The sequence below is a fragment of the Magallana gigas genome, chromosome 4 (genome assembly GCF_963853765.1).
Source record: "Magallana gigas chromosome 4, xbMagGiga1.1, whole genome shotgun sequence".
NCBI lineage: Eukaryota > Metazoa > Mollusca > Bivalvia > Ostreida > Ostreidae > Magallana > Magallana gigas.
In genome coordinates this window covers 38,767,668-38,780,740 of record NC_088856.1, presented here as the reverse complement: position 1 = coordinate 38,780,740, position 13,073 = coordinate 38,767,668, and the positions used below count along the sequence as shown (strand labels likewise).

At 31.2% G+C, this 13,073-nt stretch overlaps 1 long non-coding RNA gene across 1 annotated transcript; it reads left to right on the top strand.

Annotated features, from left to right (window-relative positions):
- The first annotated feature begins 2,361 nt into the window (after positions 1 to 2,361).
- Positions 2,362 to 3,606, top strand: LOC117682918 (uncharacterized). Its single transcript, XR_010712555.1, has 3 exons — positions 2,362 to 2,411; positions 2,601 to 2,737; positions 3,155 to 3,606. It is a non-coding gene; the product is annotated as an uncharacterized lncRNA (long non-coding RNA).
- Positions 3,607 to 13,073: the final 9,467 nt, after the last annotated feature.

Below are 13,073 nucleotides of genomic sequence, written 5' to 3'. Positions count from 1 at the left end.
CTACGACCAACAACTAAAACTTCTTTCTTGTTATAAAGTCTTGTTTTTCCTTACAACACCAGTTTTCGGGCTAGGAATGAAAATAAGAGCTTCTTTTTTTTTTACATTGTTGGTGCATACGTTACACAGTCGTTCAATAGGTGCCCTTTCTATGCAGTATGCTACTTATGTATTGGTACCTTAGATCTCTTTTAATTTTGAAGATCCATTTACTATTTTGAAAAAAAAAAGTTTGCATACAATAATGAAGCTACAGAGACCGATTTTGTTCTTCTTTTAAGGTTAAAAACCACTGCAGTTTATAGTTCGATTTGATGTTTGTATAATTCAAAATTTATTAATTATATCAGTTATTATCTCAACGCGTTTGTTTTGATAATCACTGATCTTAAATTCGTGATAATGGGCGGGGAAGTAGCTCAAGCCTGTGTAACCATTCCAAAAAAGAACTATTCAGGACAATTTTAAAAGATATTTCGATTAAACGATATAACAATTAACATTTAAATACATTTATGTTCATTTAGAGACACAATGTTGTGCAATTTTGAAAGGATATATTTGTTCTATTATGAATAACATACCGTAGGCAATTACTGAACATTTGTATCTTTTATAACTTGAAAGGTAGCTCAAGAATCAAACAAAACAAAATGATTCACATTTATGCTTTATTAGGTGCCTAGTTTGATAGGTTTTTTTTTTTAGATAATAATAGTCAAAAAAGTGTATGGTAATACATGTATTACCAAAATACTAGTTTTGTATTCAAACAAAGCTTGAAAATATTGGAAAATGGATTTCAGATGTAATATTTTGAAACAGTTTCCACTTGTTTAATGAAATAAGGAAAAATCGATAATGACCCTCACTGTGCTATACATATGACTAGTAAAGTTGATATGTATGTAATAAAGTTACTCGTTATTTTCTTTTTAAGATAGCGTTATCAACATTATCTCTTGCAATTTGATTGCCACTAGAGGGACATTTTATATAAACCTTATGCTGCTTCGAAAAGACATTGTTGCCCAGTGTGGAGATCAAAGTAGATCGTAGGTTTAATTACCGACGTACAGCTGTTGGTTATATACGAGGATATTTATTTAATAAAACTGTACATATCATATTTTTTATTCAAGTCTCGCTTTATAATTCAGATATGTGTGTGATTTTACGAGCTTTAGGTCAGAAAAGATAATGAGCGAATAAATAACAATGTTAGTCTAGTGTTTTCTCTTATCCAAGTGTATTTTACAAGGTTAGAAAGAACGTGCAATGTGTATATTATTTGATACAGTATATCATTTTTAATATTTAAAGTAGGACACTAAAATAAATATTTGATGGTCCTATAAGGTATAAAGATCCAACTAATATAGGATAATTTGTGAGGCGAATGAACATTTCCTCAAGTTAACCGAGCTTAAATTTGTTACATTTCGATGCAAGTGTCCTGAAATATCATTTTTTTTCAGAATTAAGCAGTATCACATTATGAATGGTAGTGTATGTCATGGATAACAGTGATCTTTTTACCAATTTTAGGACCTCAATTATGACAAAAAAAGTCATAAAAAAATTATTTTGAAATCAATTTTTTTTACGCAAGACGATCAACAAATTATTATATTACACCAGAAGAATTTTTGGACGATACCAACCTGATTCAAAATTCCGATATTAGAAACGGTACAGAGTAATTGATTTAGAAAAAAAACATCATTCGGAAACTCATTCTTAGTTCAACAATGTAATTATCTTGTTTAAAACGCATACTTTAATAATGAACTCAATTTTACTTTACAGTTGTGAATATGATAAAATTCTTAATTAATATAGTTTTTATGTATCCATCCTTTCTCTTATTTATATAATGGATTGGAAACACAACAATAAATAGTAGTAAAATGCAAAACTATGAAATGATACTTTTGGTAATCTTTAATGTAATAAATTTGTAATTGGCTTCCAGGAGCTACTTTTCTTTTAAATGTCTGAAATAACATGTAATTCGTATAGTTATATGTATACCTACGAGGCTCTAAAATGTTTTAATACTAGTAAGTACCTTAATGAATACTTGATACGAAAGCATCGAACTTAATCGTGAATTACAAAGGAATAAATAAATGAATAAAAAAGTGTATGTCTTTTGATAACACTCAGCGTCGGATGAAAAGTAATGTGTAAATGAGTAAATTTTGTTAGCTATGTACTTGTTGGTTGCCAAACAAATTGATGCAAGCAGGCGAACATTTTTTAAACATACATGTATCCAACAAATGATCGTTTAGCGTGAGGTGTTTGTTATTTGATAGTAAAAGTGGTTTGAGCTTTTGTATAAAAATCATCCCAGGCCTTAAATTTTCTGTTGGGTGTTTTCGCAGGAAAGATAACACAATGAAAAGGTTCTGTGTCTCTGTGTCTCTCTCTGTCTCTGTTTCTCTCTCTCTCCCTCTCTCTCTCTCTCTCTCTCTCTCTCTCTCTCTCTCTCTCTCTCTCTCTCTCTCTCTCTCTCTCTCTCTCTCTCTCTCTCCCTCTCTCAGATGAAAACAATTACTGCAAGATTTTGTATTGAACATTGTAAATATTTTCAGAATCTGCTATTTGTTGATGACCTTCGCTTTTCATGTTGCCAGAACTGCACATGAAACGCCTCAACAAGTGGTGACTAGATACAACAACTACAAGGCGATATGTAATGGACTTGGTTTAAAAAAAGTGCAATGCAAGGGTTTGAAAAATCTTTTTATATCTAAATTTTGACTTTAGGATTTAATTATGATAAAGATTATCAGGGGTCGGTATGACCTGTTGCACAATACAGAAGTAAGACATGTATACACTGTTTTGGCCTAACACTAAAAATCACACTACTTATTGATAGCTGGATTCCATGCACAAATTCCACATATTATCAGCAGGTGTACGACTTATTATTAGAATATTGACATGACTATCCTTTTATCATTTTTGTTAATTATGGAAATCCCGCTTGCGCCCCAGCAAAACCTATAAGGTTTGTTGGAGCGTACAATGTGAAACCGATTTGTTGTGTTATTACAGACAAACACACTAAAATATAAATATTTTAATCATTTTCATGTCTTTGGATTTCGTTTATAATATTTTAACTTTCATTTTTCTCCAGTAGATCCTAAAATTGATATTATTGCTTTCCAATCTACACTTACCAAGCATTTGGAAAACCTGAAGGCGAAAGAGACTGTGGTCTTTGATAAGGTTTTGTTAAACGAAGGAAACGCGTACGACAAGACTTCCGGTGTATTTACGGCACCGTCCGATGGCATTTATTCCTTTACATGGACAATATTAACAAAACATGGAAAATACTTTGTCTCTGAAATTGTGCAAAATGGCCAAAAAGTTGCATACAATAATTCCGATGGAAGGGGTCACGATGGATGGCCTATGTCAACCTCACATGCTAACATCAAAATGAAGAAAGGCGATGAAGTGTGGATCAGAACCAAGGACACCTCGGGGTACTATGCCCATGGTGATGATTGGTGTTGTTTTTCTGGAGTAAAATTGTAGTATATCTATAGCGACATCAAAATAAAGCAACATGTTGAAAAAAAACCGCAGTGAGGTATTTTTGTTCTTTCATTTGAAAATCAATTTTGACAATATACATTGACCTGCTACACTTATACTTATATTCTAAAAAAAGCGAAAGTCCAGGATGCCTTCCCTATTATTGAGTGCTGTTGTTTACCTTGTGTGAACTTGCTTAACCTTTCATAATCCTTGACTGCAACGTGATATAATTTACGGTAAGCGTGTTCGACGTGACCTTACATACCATTGACCACCATTTATGCGAATATATTATCTCTCAGTTGAATTTTCAGCAGATTTAATTACTTATAGTTTATTATTATCGCAACTGGTAAGACATTTAGTGATATATAAACCCATGTGGTATATAAATATGTCTTGTCCGACCTGATGAATTCAATTTACATCTCTAATATATCGGTCCACCCATTCCACTGATCTTTATTAATTAAAAAGACAGTGTTGCAAACCAGAACAAAATCCAATGGTACATGATGTAAAAACCGACGATACTGAGTCAAAAATTGCTATAGAAAAGACTAAAGCTATTAACATTAATTAGGACGTGTCATTTCTATTCACTCTAATGATAAAATCATCAAAATCATTACATATTTTCTATTATTCATTAATTTATAGGGGGCTGTGTTCATGTTTCGGAGGGTCATCCTTCCCCGATCTGCAGTAACAACATATCTAGGTTTTTTTTAAAGATCTTTTCCCAATTAACAAGAGATTTAAAAAAATGAACCATTTATTTTTAAACCTGTTTAAAAAAAACCTAACGTATTTGTCTCATCATATGCCTACCACTGTTGCAAACATGGGGTAGTCCATGTATGTACAACGCGGACTCAGGACCTAACATAATTGACACAATGATGATCGTCTTCCACCTTGTCAACGGCAACAAAATGAAAACAAAACGGAGACATATGAAATAAAACCGCATAAACCACATAATTTAATTCCCAATTTTCAGCTCAGATGGCATACAAGTTAACAATCATCATGATAAGTCCTTAAAAAAAGATAAAGGAATGTTAATGTAAATCTGCTAACGGTTGATATTTTGAGGTACAAAATTATAAAGTAGAGCGTTCTAAATCAAGCATTCTCTCAATACATTGTTAAACCAAATGAAAATACTGTTTTTAAGAAGACAAAATAATTACCTGGGTTTTTTTCAATCGTTTTGTATAAGAAGTATTAGTCTTTTTAATAAACTTGTTTCTTTCTTTTTTTGTCTCAGTTGAATGAATCTCCTGATAAACATGTCTAGCATTCCGATAAAATAAATTTGTATGGTACGTACGTAGCATCGACATGCGAAATGCAGTGCATGTTTTCTCAGCATTTTTGAAAGAATTTGAAGTATATGGATTGCTTTCTGGAAAAAAAACAAACACTTAAAAGGAGCTAATTTGCTCCAGATGCTGTTGACATACGGCTGAATTGAAATTGAAGGAAAGGACGCACATATGACTCTCTCTCTCCCCCTCTCTCTCTCTCTCTCTCTCTCTCTCTCTCTCTCTCTCCCTCTCTCTCTCTCCTCTCTCTCTCTTTCTCTCTTTCTCTCTCTCTTTCTTTCTCTCTCTACTAATATCTATATTATATCTACTTTTTTTACGTCAGATGTTTGTTATTGATCAGTGTCATGACAGACGCCCAACCTGGAACACCAGTTGGTAACCAGATACAATAGACCTACATCCACGCATACTTGAAAAGTTAAAAAAAACATGCAACACTAAAAATTTATATGATACATTTATGGATTATTTTATGTATTTTTTTTAAATATTGGAAGAAATAAATTATAAGAATATAAGATAAACTTTGTTTGGGCACTTTTTATGAAGCCATACCCTCATTGCATCAATTCACCTGATGAAAAGTACACATTTGAACCCGAACAGTTTTGTTTTAATTTGACAGACCTGAATTTATCAGATGTGATCAAAAAGGAAATTGAAATATCCGCTAAGGTGTTATTAATCAAAGGGAAACAGTGAAATTACTGCATTACAGCTGGGGTTGGGGAAAACAAATTAAGAGATATCCAACACTTTGACCCATGGGCTTATTAATATGAGCTTAAAGAAGATGTACATACTGCAACCTAAGAATATATATATCTGGAGAAAAAAAAACTCGGTTTCACAGACAATTTTATAATGCAAATATCGTGATGTATTGTTGTTTAAACTAATTATGGGGCTGATGCAAATGTTTCTCAAATCTCAGAAGTGATACAATGCCGTCTTTTTAATAGGGGGCTTTGAAAACAGTCGCACGACGATGCATTTTTTGATACATGCATACGTGTAAAGGAATCCTAAAAAAAGTATAAAAGTATATTCCCAATGCAGATCGCAGACTCCAGACCATTAGGTCCTAGAAGGGATCAAAATCAAAAACCAACAAAGGAATATAAAACTTCAGGGACAGTCTCAACATAATTAGCAGTTGTTAAATTACTACTTCCTTGATGTTCTTAGAAATGACAAATATTCTTTTTCATTGTTATTTTAACATGTTTTTCAAGTCTGCATGATTGTTATGTGAAAAAAAAATGCTTGCGTCATCAGCTCACATCACATCATCTTGTCTTAGCGACCATGACAAGGATTTGAAAATGAATATCACAAAAATAATGTAGTGAAAATAAAATAATAGTCAACGATCATCTGTGTTTTAAGTATAGATCATCACGTTATTTTACAACTGTGTGCGTGTAGATGTGCAAGGCTCTGAAATGTATGAAATGTTAAATATACTTCACCAAGGACTTTTTTGTATATTTAAAGCAAAGTCAAGGCATTTCGTTAAACAGTATAAAGATCCGAAAGAAGAGATATTTCATATATATATATATATATATATATATATATATATATATATATATATATATATATATATATATATATATATATATATATATATATATATATATATATATATATATATATAATACATTGAAAAGCAATCATCATTTTATATTCATTGTCAGTAAGTTGGATGAAATGAAAACACTCGAAATGGTTGCCAAAGAAATGAAAATATGGTAGCTGATAAATTTGCATTCATTTTGACCGTGCGCCAACGAAGTTTACAAGATTGATATAAATAGGGGCAAAAATATCCAACAAATGATTGTATAGCGTGAGTAGTTGGTAATTTGATAATAACATTGCGGTATATACGTTTGAGCTATTCTATAAAAATCCAGCCAAGCCAAGTGATGGGAAGGTTTTTTTTTATCAGGAAAGATAAAAGATATGACAAGGTAATAATACAATCCTTTTTGCTCTTTCATGAATGCCTTTACTACAAGTTTTTGTGATTTTAAATAACATTTCATATTTTCAGAATCTGCTATTTGTTACTGAGCTTAGCTCTTCTTGTGGCGGGAAGTGCACATGAAACTCCTCAACAAGTGGTGACAAGATACAACAATTACAAGGCGATATGCAATGGAATGGGTTTTGAAAATTTGAGCTGCAAAGGTTTGTAATCCATTTAATTAACAGTCGTTTGTTTTATATCACAAAGGATCGGAAAACAATAAGTTCATGTTCAATATTTATATTTTGATTTTAGGGTGTGTAGTTAAATATGACTAGGGTTTTCTATGAGACGTTTAACTGTGTAATCTAAGTGTCACCGTAAACTTTTATTTTTCCTAACAGTAAATTTATCTAGTTAAGCTGTTGTAAAGTTTCCTGTCTTACTCCTCTTATTATATTATTTTTTTTTTAAATTGAATTCGGGAAATTGACAGCAACAAGAATCATTCATTTCAAATCACTTTACAGCACTAAAGTTATTTTTAAAATGATGGAGAATCCTTAACATGACCACGAAAAACATTAATAAAAATAATATACATTAATCGAATTCAAACCATTTCGTTTCTTTTTGTTTTATAATACACTGTATTTCTTCTTACTTTGATGTTGTATTTCTAATTTTGAAATAGATCCTATTGCTTTCCAATCTACACTTACAAAGAATTTGGAAAACATGAAAAACGAAGAAACTGTTATCTTTGATAAGGTTTCACTAAACGAAGGAAACGCTTACGATAAGACTTCAGGAAAATTTACAGCTCCGTCCGATGGAATCTATTCTTTTTCGTGGACAACATTAACACCAGCGGGAAAACATTTTGTCACCGACATTGTTCGCAATGGAGAAACGATTACAAGAAACTATACTGATGGAAGGGGTCAGAACGGCTAGACCCCGCTATGTCAACCTCAAATGCAAACATTAAAATGAAGAAAGGCGAAAAAGTATGGATTAGAACCCATGGAAACAATGGACATTTTGTCCATGGTAGTGGAGAATGGTCTTTCTTTTCTGGAGTTAAATTATAGCAACTCTATAACGATATCAAAATAAAGATTTTTGAAAAAACATTTCAAAAGTTTTGTATTTTCAAATCCTGAAACACAAAGAGATACCTCTTTCGACAAATATATCTTTATAAAATTGTTCATACTAAGACAGTTTTATTTGGTTTGTAAAAATGTTATGAATTAACTATCTCAATAATGAAAAGATGAAATTAATTCTTTTATTTACAAAAAGGTCAAATAAATGATTTCCAATAACGCTTTAATAGATAAATGACACAATGTGTCATAGATTTTGTTGATAAAGTAGATTAATCTTTGTGCATCATAACTTGTTTTGGTGAGGAACTGTAGTTAATAGCGTGACGATCCAAATTAAACATTTCCCATCTTCAGAAACTTATAATTCAAGTCATTTTTCTAGATTTTAATATTGCAATGTATTATCAACAAATCAAACAAACAACTATGAAACTTAAAGCTTCATATGCCGAATTCAATGAATGATTTAAAAGAGAGGTATGTTTGTGTTTTTTATCGAACGACATGTACATATGTTATGACCTGCAAATTATAGAATTAGATTTAAATTCTTCAGATTTTAAATTCAAATAAATATTGTATTATACAAATTATTTAAAAGTGTTGATTATAATTTCCATTTTTCTACGTCCGGTACGGACTGTGAAGTCCCCTTTGAAATATTCATTATCGTTATTCGTTATGTAGCAAATCATTTCAGTGTCGTGATCGACAAGGGGCTATTGCATTTAAAGACAAAAGAAAAAAAAAGAAAGAACAAATGTTTAAGTCGAGGGACCCCGGAAAGGTGTCATATTCATGTCTTGTGTGAAAACGGTTGTATACATGTATGTCTATAGCAGCAGGACTGTAACTCCCGGTCTGTAAATAATCGGATGGAAGCCCGGGGAACCCAATTCCGTTCTTGTTACGGTGTACACAAACTGGCACTAGTTTTGAACTGATTAACCTTATTTCCGAACACATTCTGTGTTAATAATTGATTCCAAAACATTTCTCTGATATTTTACTACATTTATCGTCACGTTAATCGCCTATTTGTGTAAAACTCCATCACCAGCTCCGTAAAGTGAAGTGGTGCAGTGTGTTTAAATGTTAAAAAATGGCAAAACCTGGTCTGTACGTGAATTTAATAACATTTATATTCTGATTTGTCCGTGGCTTGAAGCCCTGTTTATCGAATTGTCATAACCTGCAGTGATATAAAAAAAAAACATCACACACTGCACCGCATGCACGAATTAATCATTATGATATCAGACTCTAATTTCCAATAGGAGACGATTTGGTTGTTCCTTTTAGGTGGCGTACTGATGTACATGAACAGAATTTTTAGTGAATTTAATTACTTTTTACAATCAATTTATAAATTTGTTTAGAGAAAAATGTTAATATAAATAATAAAATGTTTTCTTTGATGATTCATGCGAGGTATGAAAAAAAAGGTTTATGCTGACCTTTTCCTATTGACATGTTTGAGTTAATTAATTTCTTAGTATGTATTTAATTTTTGGTAAAACAATAAATTGTGATGAATCATTTTCAAAGCAAACAACACTCATAATGTCGCAATTTTTCACATTGTTTCATTTATAACACACTTTTAATCTAACATTCTCTGCGTGCATTATTGTTAATAAATGATTACATTTCCTAGCTTTTTCTTTACCATAAATAATATTATTCTGGTTAAAGCTGCATTGATTAGACAACATGAAGGTTAAATTAGTAAATGTGTTTTGCCTGTGCTTTAATAGCAATATCAGCAAAAATAATTCAGTAAATAAACACAAACAATCCCGAGACATATTAGATTAAACAGATAATACATTCATCGAGTCTTTAGAATGTTTAAAACCCTAGTAAATTCTAAAGTAGTTGTAGATTTTTTGGGGAAAATATTTCCACGAACAATAGCTAGCAACGGAAGGGATCGAGGTACTTCATCATCAAATGCAAACAGGCAAAATAGTGCGGATCAGACTTTTTGCACCTTGGAAAGTGGTTGGTGTTGTTAACCTGGTTTCCGTAAGATAGTATATACCTTTTAACTGGCTATGAGAACGATATCAAGTTTATTGTCCCCAAGACAGCAACTATTTCACGAGGCGAAGCTGTTGAGAGGGGAGGGAAAAAAAACTTGCTATGTCCGAATAGTCAGTAAATAGGTTTTTTTAGTATACCTGTAATTATCGGCCATGCAGAATTTATTGATGATTAACACATAAGAGTTACTGGACTGAATTAATTGTAGCGATCGGATTATGTCAGCGGTGTTCCGAGTCTAAAAAGGAGATTATTGAATGCCGCAGGTGAATAGTTTCGAAAACTATTCACCATAGGCAGACAGCACGGAAACTACTTCTCGGTTACATAGAATAGCATACTTCTTCATTGTAATATTGCTCAGAAGGTATAATACATGCATATACAAATCAGTATTTCTATTTAAATTAAGTATTCTAATTTCAAAAAACATCTGTTGTATTTGTGTGAATTCCGAAATGTTTTCTTTAGTATTTAATGTGGTGATGAAAGAAAGGAGTGTTACAGAGAAATCACAGCATAAACATGTTTAGGTTATGGGGTTATTTGATCCCTGCGGTCAAATTCGTATGATCTTTCGATGAAATGATATTTATTCCTGGTCTGCATTTCTTCCTCTCTCTCTTTCTATCTCAAACTTAAAGAAAGTAAGAGAATGCTACTTTTATTGCCGATCAGTCAGCTACACAGGAGGAAGAGTCTGTTCTCCCAATCGATAAAAGGTTTAATACATTTTTTTGTTTAATAGCAGTCGGACATTAGTTCGTTATTATGGTATCTGCAGTTTGTTGTTTCAGTAAAACATAATTTGCTTTCACAAAACAGTTGATTATAAAATCTGCAAAAGTAAAAAAAAGAAAGTACACAAATTAACAACGCAATGGTAGTCACTTCATAGACACAACACTCATTTATCAAGTATTTGAAAGTAGATTTGAAAATTCTATACGTCAACTTTTCTTATTAAAAAAAGATAAAAAAAAAAAAAAAATAAGCACTTGGGTCAGTTTCAAATTTAATAAATTTTAGGAGCAAATCAACTCATTTTTTTTCTAAATATCCACATTGCGTTAATATTATAGTAAATATAAAAAATATCTAAAGAAAGGAACAAAAGCTCAGTCAGTTTGAGGTTAAACTCAGTTTGTATATCTAATTCACATTTTCTTTAGTGTAAAAATATCTGATTGCATAACATATTTAATGAAAAAAGTACAAGTATACATTTCGACGGGTATACCCAAATAAGTATTATTTAAACATCTGTACTGAGTTCTTAAAAAATTATAAAAATTACAACAAGCACTGACTGTCCTTGAGTATATACTATTGGTACAAACACTAATTTAGTAAGAATTAAATATTAATTTGTTTCAAGCAAAATGAAGTGCATGTAGTACCTGTCAGATGTTTGATGAGTGAATCTTAGACGCACAGAATCATACAACTCTATGTACTCTTCTGCTAATCGTTTGTGACACATCACGTACACTGAAGTTTTTACAGTGAAAATTGCACAGACGTGTATTTGAATTTGTCGTACAATGTTCATTATTGTTCAACAATTCCAAGATGATAATTCGATGTAGATAGACGAAGACCACGTAAAGTCCACGTACACTCCACATCACTGATAATATTTATCCCAATATATCAGATGGTCACAATGTATATTATTTGCCTGAACGAATGGAGTCCACCGTTCTAAAGATCACCATGAAACATCACCACTGTGACCTATTACCAATTTATGTGGCCGCATCCGGATGCTTTAATAACAAGGTACATTGCACTCCATAGGGCAAGTCATTTGGATCTATATATACGCGTTTCTCAAATGTTTGGCAGCCAATTGCGGTGTTTTGATAAATAAATAATAAATATACATTACTACTTACAAATTTAATATATTTATACAGTTAGATGTTTAGAATATTGATGAATTCAATTTGTTGTAATAAAATACAAATTCAAAATTAATTAAAATTGCTGATTTTAGAATAATTTACCAAAAATTATGATTGGAAAGCAAAGATAAATGCGCATACTGGGTACAAGAATGTAATTAAAGTAAAGTACTTTCACTTTCATTTTATTATTACATATCATTTAATTAGGGTTTTTATTTAAATCATATATCCCGAATTGTTAGTTAATGTAAATAATTCATGGAAAATCTAACATTACAAAAAAATAAGCCGTATAGAATTATACAAAAAATTCACGATCTAAAAATAAAATTGTGTTATGCGGTTCGTCTCGGTTCTAAATCAACCCAATTACAAACAGGTTTGTTATTGCGAAATTCGAAATAATGAGAATCGGATATTAACCGTTATTTAGCCTTGATCGGCTTAAATTGCAAGCTACAGTAAAATTGCAAATAAAAGTCTACATATTCTACATATATGGTAATCTTGAGTGTGAATGAAAAATCTAAACGTTACAAATTACTTCAGTGCTCAAATTATGAAATTGTAAATTATTCTTTAAATACGTTGAAAACGTTTATAAATACATACCAAAGTTAAAAACCAAATATTGATGTTTGATCACAAAATGATGTTGGAATATTTTGTTTTTGTAAATTGGCTTTTAAGGATCGTTTATTTAGCACCTGACTAGCGTCCATGATTACATACATATACACGTAATGTTTATTCTACATAGGACTACATCCAAAAAGTTTGCTTGTTGTGGTTTTTCCTATCAAATCTAATATTAATGGTATTTGTTTTATGTCTTCGTCAAAAAAAAAAAAACACACCATAAACGTCATTTAAATACACAAGGTATATTGATCAAATGTTGAGATATTTAAAGAGCAAAAAAATTCAATATTTTATCATACCGAAATTTTGAGAATCGATCTATGCGACAAATATTGAATAGTGCGAAATAAAAGTAAAGATTTCTTTATTTTTACTTTTTTTTTTTTTTGGTTGCTTTGCGTAAGAATGCATATTGTCATATTTATTTTGCCATTTTTTATCTCTTAAACGCTTAATAATGAATTTACATTGGTTAGACTAGAGAACA